A 10456-nucleotide genomic window follows, 5' to 3' on the forward strand; every position below is an offset into this window, starting at 1 on the left:
CCATTTCATTGAAACTCAGATGCTGAAACTTCCTGACCTACCTGTTAGGAGCAAATCACAGCAGAAGGGTTAAAATCCAGCCAGGTGGGCCAGTTTCATGTGTTCCCCAAAGAACAGTCGGGATGGGCCAAAGAACAGCTTTGGAAGAAAATGCTGGAAGAAAAGACCTTGAGCTGACAGAAGCAGGCACTGCTTAGGGCACAGGGCCTCAGCTGCACTGGGCACTCTGCCCAGAAAGGGAATCACGGAGGTGCTTGGGAGTGTGTGGCTAACAAAAGGACAAGACACAGTGTCAGTGGCCCTGCCACTTCCACTGCACACCCTGTGGAGCAGCCCAAGGAGAGCAACTGCTCTCAGGGTTGTATTTATTAGAAAGTAAGTGGTTGATGTTTCCCTCTTTTTGCAATGTTGAGGCTCATAAAAGAAGAGGGCAAGACTTCCTGCTGGTTCAGTGTTCCTATCCTACTTTTCTAGTTTTGTTTTCTTATTATAAAGCTAACATTTTATCTGGCCTTAGCTGGACTGGAAGATATGCAATAACAACTACTGAAGATATTTTGGCAGCGTCTCAGGTACCTAGAGAATGACAAGCATGTTTGGAAAGCTCCACGGTCTGCCTGGCTTCTAAGTCACAAATGCTACAATTTCTCATGTATTTTAAACCCAGTAATTAACCAGTCAGTGTTGACAGGTAGGAAGCTTGTTGGAAAGTACATCAGTCAAAGAAGAAACAAGAAAAATCTTTCAAAATAAATAGGATTCTGGAAGGTAAGGTGTCCTACTTCTAAGTCTTATTGAATAAATTCTGAGTTACTAAGCTAAATGCAGTCATGTTTAGAAACCATTCCCAAAGGTATCAGTGCAGCTGGAGAAGGCATCTAAAGAGCATTTGGGTTATAAAAGATACGAATGTAGTCCAGAAGAGCTCTTTTCTATTCAACAGTAATTCTGAGTTACAGAAACAACTCAAGAACAAATGCTTCAATAAATTCTCAAGCTCTTTGTCTTGTTCTAGATATTCTCAAACATTTTGTCACGCTCCTCAAAGACTCAGAAGTGGAAAGCTTGATAATATAATTACTGAATGCTTAGTAAAATTTCCATCAGAGGAGTTTGGAGGCACCAGGAAGGACAGTGTATATTTATTCTCACTAGAGTATTACTGTTCACTCTCAGATGACTTGTCTTATTAACATAAGCCAAATGGGTCACTGGCTGCCTGTCTGATGGAATTTCTGGCATGAGAGATTCTGTCCATGGAGCTAAATCAACAGGAAAACGCAAGACCAGTTACCTTCCCTCTGATGCACAGAGCTTAAAGAAGGTGCAAAGACTCCTGTTTGAGCTCCTCAGCTACTTCCTGACATCCTCAGCAATCTGACATACTCTGGAAAGGGCACATTTCTGAATGGCTCAGCCACTTACTGCTCCAAAACAAGGCTCAACTGAAAGCAGTTGGGTCCAGCCCAGGAGAAGTGGCAGGTAAAATTAGGATTAAATCCCACATCAGAAAAGTGTTCCTACAGGCTGTCCTCTATAGATGCTCATTCTCTGAGAGCTCTGACCCTGCTGTAGCCCCACAGACAGCCCTTAGGCTTTTCTCCACACACACCTGCTCTTTCACAGGAGATTTTTACAGCTCCACATGGTTTGTTCCTGCTGAACTCTTCATGATTGTCCTCAGTCCTTTTTGTTTTGTCTTCCCCCAGGTTTTGTTTGTATGCCCTTCATAAATCAGTGTCCGTGCTGAGTAAGAATCTGGCGATGACAGAGAATAATCTTTGCTTGGTAAGCATACCCAAAATCTCTTGGTTCCCAGTGTCTTCTTGACTGGATGTATCCCTGTGGGGCATGAGAACACATTACATACATTTATGTCTCACTTTTGTGAAATGAAGAAGAATTGTCAGATGATGATGGCTTTGGTACTTTGCCAGCTGCTTTGTTCCATTGGTTATGTTCACAATCCAACCCTGAAACTATTAGCATGGCTCATTGCGTGACTGCAGAGGTAAATTTGTTAAAAGAAACTTGTTAAAGAAGAACTAAGCTACTGGACAATCTGAAAATGCTCAGCTTTGTTTTGCTCCTTGGGGAATGAAATTACACACTCCTGAAGATTTGCCAAAGTCTAGAGACATTCATGTGATGCACCTGCTCCTGTCAAAAATGGTGTTGAATTTCTTGTGTGATTTACTAACATGTCATGACTAATGGACTGCTGCTGATCCAGCATGAACTCCTGCTACAGAGCATGAACTGTGTTGTTAAAGACCGGTGTTTGCAAGAAGTCCTTCTCCACTGCACTCCGATGCATACACTTTAAATGTATCAGATTGTATTATTCCTTCTCTCCAGGGTCTTTTTCTGTTCCTTCATTTCCTAACTATTTGATCTAGATGGATCATTTTAATTCTTATCTCTTATGGTTATGCAAAAAGTAGAAAAAATATTTAGGGCCACACTGCTACTCACTATAATGTAGCACTGTGTGTGCAAGGGAACAGGCTGGGACCCTCAGCTGTGGCAGAGAACCTCATGGCCAAAGGAAGAACTGGGTACAGGAAAACATGGCAGGGACTTGATGTTTTCCTGTGGATTGTTGCTGAGATTTACAATTTCCATTGCCACAGAATGGACAAAGGTTTGTCCCCCATCAATGTGGGAACTTGCACAGGGCTAAGGACTGCTGTGCCAGGAAACCAGCCTGTTCATGGGTATTCTCTTGGTGTATTGATCATTACAGAATTATTTTTACCATGCTGGGATCAAAAACAACAACAACAAATCCTAAAAAGATATTTTTTGTTACAATGTTGAAATGATCTGACTCTGTCAGTTTAAATACTTACATAGACAGAGAGTGAAGGGCTGTGATTTGTATGCTGGTCTGCTTCTAGGGCAGGGGTTCCCTACTCTGAAATGCAGTGATATTCTTGAATATTTTGCCAGTTATGATAGCCAGCAATTCATAATTGCAGCTAAAAGACAAGGGATACAGCTTGTGTGAGCCTGGGAATTGGTTATCAAGCACCCTCTCCTGAGGACAGTGTTCTGTAAGGATATCAGTGGTTGTCAAATAAGGAAGGAGGAGGCTGTCCTTCCTGCAACCTAGAATGCCTTCCCAAGGTGTCAGATTGAGCCTTAAACCCTTCAGATAAAAAGCCAGTTTTAATTGCTTATATTAGTCTTTCTGCAGGGAAACTGTGAATTGTGCAAGGGTATGCAGTCCCTGACATAAGCACAAAAGTTAACACAACATTTTGCCTCACTGAATTTAGCATCTGACAGCTTAAAATTTCTGAAACAAGTTTGTTGCACTTTTGTAGTCCCTCACATGTGATTTACATTAATGTTCTTCATGATTTGACTTTCTTGCTGGGAAAAAAAGTTTAATAGAAAAACAGTGTTGTGTTCCAGTGATCAAAACAAATGCCCACATTCTTTTAACCCCTCATTAGCATTCTAGATGCTGGAACAGAGCGGACACACAGCAAATATGCTGATGATACAAACTGGGAGGTGTGGCTGATACACCCCATAGCTGTGATGTTATTCAGAGGGATCTTGACAAGTTGGAGAAAGAGGTTGACATAAGTTCAGTAAATAAAAACTGACAGTTCCATACCTGGGGAGCAATAACCCCCTGAACCAGCACAGGTTTGGGGATGACTGGCTGGAAAGCAGAAAAAGGCCTGGTAGACACAAAGCCAACAGCATCCTGGGTTTCATGATGAGAAGTGTTCTGAGGTTTTGCATAAGATTATAGAAACAAGTTCAACCCAGTGAAGTGTTATTGGGCACTAGTGATAATACTTTGTATCTGGATACCAGTCTGGTGTCCACCAGAGGGACTGAAGGTGATTGGAGCCATCCCACAATCTTTCATAACACCGTAATGAAAGAACAGAATGCAAATCCTTTAATTTACATGCTGCTCTTGTGGCTTCCCTAAAAATAATTGCATTTAAAGTATAGAAAAGTTTGAAGTCTATGTCTATTGCTGATGGGCAGATAGACTTTGTAACTAACCATAATCCATTTGCTTTTGATGATGTCACAAAAGATATGGAATCTTTCTTAATTGATTGTGGGATTTTTTTAATGTAAAAAAAAATCTGCAAATTGTTAAAATTAAAAATACCAGTTGGCTTTTCTGTTATAAATGGTACATTTGGGCAACACAAAATTCCCACACATTGCACTGTGCTGAACTTCACTGCACACCCTGTAACTTGCAGAGGATTATCGGGATCAAAATGGAATATTAATAGCGGTGAAATGGAAAATTAATTTCTCCTCACTTTGTGATTTGTTGCCATACATGGAGGACAGGCATCATTTTGCAGGGACACACTATTCCTGGAGCCAGGCTGCCTGTCAGCTGGTAAGTGCTGATGTAAAGGTAACTGATCTTGGGAAAAACATGGATCCATAATAGGCATAAATATACACCTCTGAGAGAAAGCTTAAAATAGATGCATCCGATACCTTGTTTTTATTGCAGAGACTTCCAAGTCCATAATAATCTTGATGTGAAAGAGTGACAGGTATATCTTAGAAAATAAGAGTTCCATTCCCTTTCCTGTCATCAGAGGTGGATGAACACATCCCTGTTCCACAGAAACTATTTTTCACGAGCAATTTTATTTCCTTAAGACTAACTAGAGAAAGTGCTTTACTCTGAATAATCTAATGCCCAAAAAAGCCCAGTATTTGATTTGTGACATGTAACTTAAGGCTTGATACTGGCAATTTTATTCACTTGGGGAATGTTCACCATTTGCCCATGCTGCTGGGCTCTTTCAAAATAAAGAGGAATTATGAATAAATATTATTTAAGCAGTGATAAGTAGAGGTTTGCAGTCTTTAAAGGCAAATGTATAATTTTAAAAGAAAAAGCAAAGATGAATCTCTGGAAAATGTCTGAAGAAAAGATCTACCAGCTTTGGGTATATTCTGTGTTTTTCCAACCAATTTCATGCCTGTTGCCCTATACCTCAATGACTGTCTCTTTAGGCCATGGGTAACAGATCAATTTACCAAATCTCTGCTTTTTCCTGGCATTGCAGGAGGGGCAGGCAGATTGTGTCTGGTGCCTTCACACACCACAAGTGCTTGTGAGCAGAAGCACCCAAAGAAACACCTGAAAACATCAAAGGAAGGGAAATAAGAGGTACTGGTGGTGACTGGGAGGACAGAAAGTATTTAGGACACTCCTGAGAGAATATGTGCTCATTGGGTGAGCAGGGTGAGCTATTTTACAAGCAGGTGACTCTTGTAAATACAGATTGAGTGTGACCTTCATGCAAGCAACTGTGAAGCATAGAGCAGTGAGATCATGCTCCTTCTCATGAGGCCAGCCTGACCCCTGAGGTGGCACATCCTATGCAGAAACACTGTGAGTTTTGGGTGGCTTGGAAAACACTTCCAGTCTGTTTCTGTCAAGTTACTGAAAGGATCCATCTGAGAAGAAAGAAATATTTATTTCTGAACAAGGTGGTCATTAGAGTTAGTACTGAGCAGTAAATGCCTTTTCCCACTGCTTGAAAATAGCTTTCCCTTAACTCACCTCTCCACTGCTTTTTGTTTTCTCCTGCCTGCTGGTCCATACTGCATGTCTCTCTCTCCCTCTCTTTTTCCACTCCATCAGAATTATTAAAATGTTCATAAGAATGGATGAACTCCTTTATGATGAGAGACTTGAAAAGATTAGCTTGAATGATGATGGGTCACACTTGCTGAATGATTGAAAAGATAGTCTAGGGAAATGAAACTGATACAAGATGGATTTATTTACATAACTCTGCTGAGGAGAAAAAAAAACAAGGAGAAAAAAAGGCTGAAGGAAAATATAAGGAGCAAAATGAATGCAAAGAGTCCATTTGCTAATTCATTTTGAAAATTAGAGGTACATTTCTGATCTAAAACACCTATATATCCATATTTTGAGAACTTTAGAGGTAAACAAATTTTATAGAAATTAAGATCTGGAAGATGCCATTAAATTCTGGTCACTGCAGCACTATATCAGAAAATTTTCTCCATCCCACTTTCTATTTTCACTATAACTTGGCAATAATTTGTGACCTGATGAGATTACAGAATTGACTGTAAGTTAGGTTGATTGTTACAGCAGACTGGGGAGGTGATTGTTTCTATCCTCCTTGTTTCCAAATTACATCAGTCTTGCTTTTAATGTAAGGCTCAATCTTCTTTTTTGTTCCAGATGGACTTCCAGGAGTTTCAATGTTCTTCTGCTCAAGAAGTTTTAGCTTTGTCATGGATAGCAAATGAATGACAGGGATATTTATCAAGCTTCTCTATCCAGACAGATGTGTAAAGCACAAACTAGAGTCTTAGACAGACAAATGATATACCAAAATGCCCACTCATGAATAGCAATCTGCAAATCACAAAAATCATTTAACAAAAGCCTTCATGACATGCCAAACATTTCTCACCATTAGGGAGAGAATTGTCTGGGGGAGAACCATGTGCCTTGTAAATACTGAATTTATAACAAGGGCTGGGAATTTTACACTGACTGTTGTGACTCTATATCTGTTCTTCTAAAATGACTGATGGGATGGCCTCTTTCCAGAGTTACTGTTCATCATTATATTACATCACATCTTTTTTTTTTTTCTTTACTTTGCTTCTCCTTGTCTGTGTTATTAGCAGGAGATTAGTTCTCCCTGTGCTCTCTGGCATGCACCTGCCTTCTCTTCTGGATGAGCTGCTCACTGGAGGTTATACAATACCATGCTAGGAAAGGGCTCATTCATGCCACATTGTACTCCTGACACTAGCAGGGGAATAACATTCTTCCTGCACATGCCACTTTGTTGGCCTGCATCAGAAGAGCCCTGGATGCTCTGCATAAAACAAAATCCAAACTTCCTTGTTATGCAGATAATCCAGTGTCTACTAGCTGTCATGCCATGGGCTCTTCCCAAACAATCTAAGAAGCCATTGCATGTGTGGATTGTTTCCTGGGCATATTAACAAGTCTTTTGCCAGGACTGCTCTGTCAGAACTGCCACATGGACATCTTAGCTGAGGACATGAGGGAGCTGCTGTTCTGGCAAGAACTGCATGAAGCCCAGCACCTTCCTCCGAGCTAAATGCAAGTCACATCAACAGCCCTGTTTCCCTACAGCTTTGAGGAGACCCACACCAGGTGGTTGTTCTGCCATGCCAGGGACCAGAAATTTTCTCTGAGGGGGAAAACTGTCAGATTGACACAAGGTCAGTGATTTTTTCATAGTTCGGAGAAGGTGAGTTACTTCAGCTGCACTGCACTGACTTCCAATACTTCTCTCTGGCCCAGTTCTTCCTTCCTTCTATCCCTGTCCCTCAGGAGATGACGATGCTGTTCTGACCCAGGACTGACTGAGCCAGGCAGATTCCAGGCTCTCCCACTCCTCCCTGTTCAGTGGGTCTGGGATGACAGCAGAAGAGGATGACAGCACCCCCACTCACTAACCCTTACTCCCAGAACTTCTGGGAAATGCTTGGTTGAGCAGCAGTCGAGGGAGGGCAGGACGCGACTAAGCACAGAGCATATTGTGTGAAATCTTCCACAGGAAAATTCAGGAAATTCCCTGACAGCTTTGCTGCATTAGTGCCTACTACAATTTTTGATACTGAAGATGGGGCTGGGGACAGTGGGAGGATAGCACAGAGAAGCTCATGCAGACATTTTTTAGGGTACCTGTGATGTGTCCATCATATTCCCAAAGGAGCCCTAATGCCACACAGGAGATGTCTGTCCAAGGGAATTCTATGGAAACCAGACAAGGGGGACATTTCTATCACCTCATTCCTCCTGCCAAAAAAGAAAAGGTGTCCTCCCCACCTACATGGAAAATCAGCATTGGAAAATCTGTTTTCCAGGAATTTTTTCAGTACAACAGCCTACAAAAGTTTTCATCCCTTCTGTGCATTCCTGAAGAAATTTCTTCTCAAGAAGAGTTCAAACTCTGCACAACCACTTCAGGATTGACACAGAAAGAAAATATGAGAGTAACATAAACAGTGTGCAGGCAAATGTGGGTGTATTTTCATTTTTCCATTAATTTACATGTCAGTTTCCTGAATTCAGAAGACCCCACATTTTAGCATAATTTATGATGTCCTGGATTGTTTAAATCTTGGTGTTCTTTTTATAGGAACAGATTATATACTCTGTGCAGCTGACAGAGACAAATGCCACACTTACTCCCTGGAGAATTCTAATCTCCCCCTCAAATTTTAAGATGTCAGTGAAAAACAATCCCCCTGTTTCTGAAACCCAACCCCAAGGAGCAATGATACTACCATCCATAAAAATAACTGGTCTGGGATCCTTAGGGATGGATCGCTGACAGAATCGTTCAGGCCAAGACAGTGCAGATGTCCACATCATAAATCTGGAAAGGTTACGGTTCATGTGTGGCAGAAAATAGAGGAGAGAATGTTCATGGCCCAAAGAGTACCTCCCCTTTGAGAAGAACCATCCTTTGGAGACCATTTAGTGTCACATATTCCTCAAAACACTTGTAATTAATCTACACAACCTGTCACCACCAATGCAGTGGCTACTGAATGTTTCCATTCATTCAAAAATCTGCCAGACAAATCCATGAGAGGAAAACCAGATGCAGACTCCTGATCCCACACAGAACAAAGACAGCAGGACTGGGATGTACCTGAGCCAGGAGCACTTGAGGAATGGGGTTGTACTAAGGAAAAGCCTCAGCACATCTGAGGCTTTTCATCATTCTTGTGCTTTTCAGCCTGAGATGCTATCAAGGCTGAGCCACTGCCAGGACAGTGCTCTGGGCTGGCCTTTGTGTCCTGGCATGTCTGTCACAAGAAGCCAACAGGCAGCAGCAGGGCAGGGATGTCCCCCTTGCCAAGAGGCCATGGAGAGCCTGGAGCCCAGGTGCTGCTGCTCTGCAGCCAGGACAGCCTCTGTTTGCACAGGCAGAGCCAGGCACAGCCACTGCTTGTGCCGCTGGGCAGAGCACACTCCTGGCAGGCAAAGCTCTCTGTGTGTTCATGGAGGGCACAGAAATCTGCTGCAGCCAGGGCCAGCTGGGGCCTCTCCTTGCCTGGGCAAAGCAGCTCATGCTGTGCCCAGTGATTCTGCTCCAGGCTGATGTGGGTTTCAGACTTGGCAAGTCAAGTTTGCAAAGTGCATGAGACAGAGCCTGGGGGGGCAACGCGCCATAGGATGGATTTGTAAGGATCTGAAGCACCTGAAAGCAAGTGGGTGGCTCACTAGTGCCTCTTGGGTGCTGGCAGAGTTAACTTTAAGTTGAACTCTTCCAAGCTCCTCCCTCAAGGGAGTTTCTTTGCTCCCCCGTGGTCTCACAAGCTCCCCTTTTCCCCTTGAGTCAATAATTTCTGAATGTGTAATGCTGGGATAGCACAGAATATTTCAGCAGAGGTGCCACCAGAACTTTATACAGAGCTCCCTAACAGTTTCCAAAGTACAACACTGGTACACTCCACATCACTGTGCCTGTTTGGGAAACCCATAGAACACATGATTTTTGCTAATGCTCTCAGCTCTTATTTTCAGTCACTCTTTGCTGCTGTGCTCTCATCTTACCTCTGAACAGGGGATTGTTACACAGCAGTGGATCAAATATTAAGTTACCATCTCAGTTGTCAACACAGCAACAAACAATCCTGGTTTTCATGTAATAATGCAAATTTTCCAGCAGTCACAGCTAACTTGGTACACCTGTGACTGGCTTTAGATGCAAGGGATTTAATGAGGAGTACAGGCTTCTCCCAGGAGGCTTGTGGTGCTCCCTATTTCTCAGAAGAGTTATTGCAAGAACTCTGCCAATTAAAAAAGTGACATCATACCTCCTGTTGCTCTTTCACCCTGGGATTTCCTATTAGTTTCTTTAATTAGAGTTTTTTGCTGGCCTTGAGCTGACTGAATACTGATGTCCAATATATATTTTAAGGCCGAAGAACTGGCAAGTTGCTAGTCTAGTATAAAGCACAGGTATTATCTTCTATTCTCCCTTCCCCTTGCCTTTTTAATCCTCCTACATTGCATATATTTTAAGGCCGAAGAACTGGCAAGTTGCTAGTCTAGTATAAAGCACAGGTATTATCTTCTATTCTCCCTTCCCCTTGCCTTTTTAATCCTCCTACATTGCAGATCAGGAAAGATATCTTGACCTGAAATTTTCTCAGCATGACAGGACTACACCTACACCAAACCTTCACCACCTGTAATCCAGACAACCAACTGAGCCAACAAAGGGCACCAGTGCCACTCACACCCGCATGCTGGGGGATGCCTCAGGTAACCTTTCTCCACCTGCAGAGAGTTTGCAATCTCTGTCTCCTCTTCCTCAGTGTGTCTTGTCTCCCTTGGGAGAGCAGCAGCTGGTTAAAGTCAGGACCCTGATAGCTCTGGCAGGTATGGAAGCCCTGTGCTCATGGA

Source organism: Molothrus ater, chromosome 19 (assembly GCF_012460135.2).
Source record: "Molothrus ater isolate BHLD 08-10-18 breed brown headed cowbird chromosome 19, BPBGC_Mater_1.1, whole genome shotgun sequence".
Taxonomy (NCBI): domain Eukaryota; kingdom Metazoa; phylum Chordata; class Aves; order Passeriformes; family Icteridae; genus Molothrus; species Molothrus ater.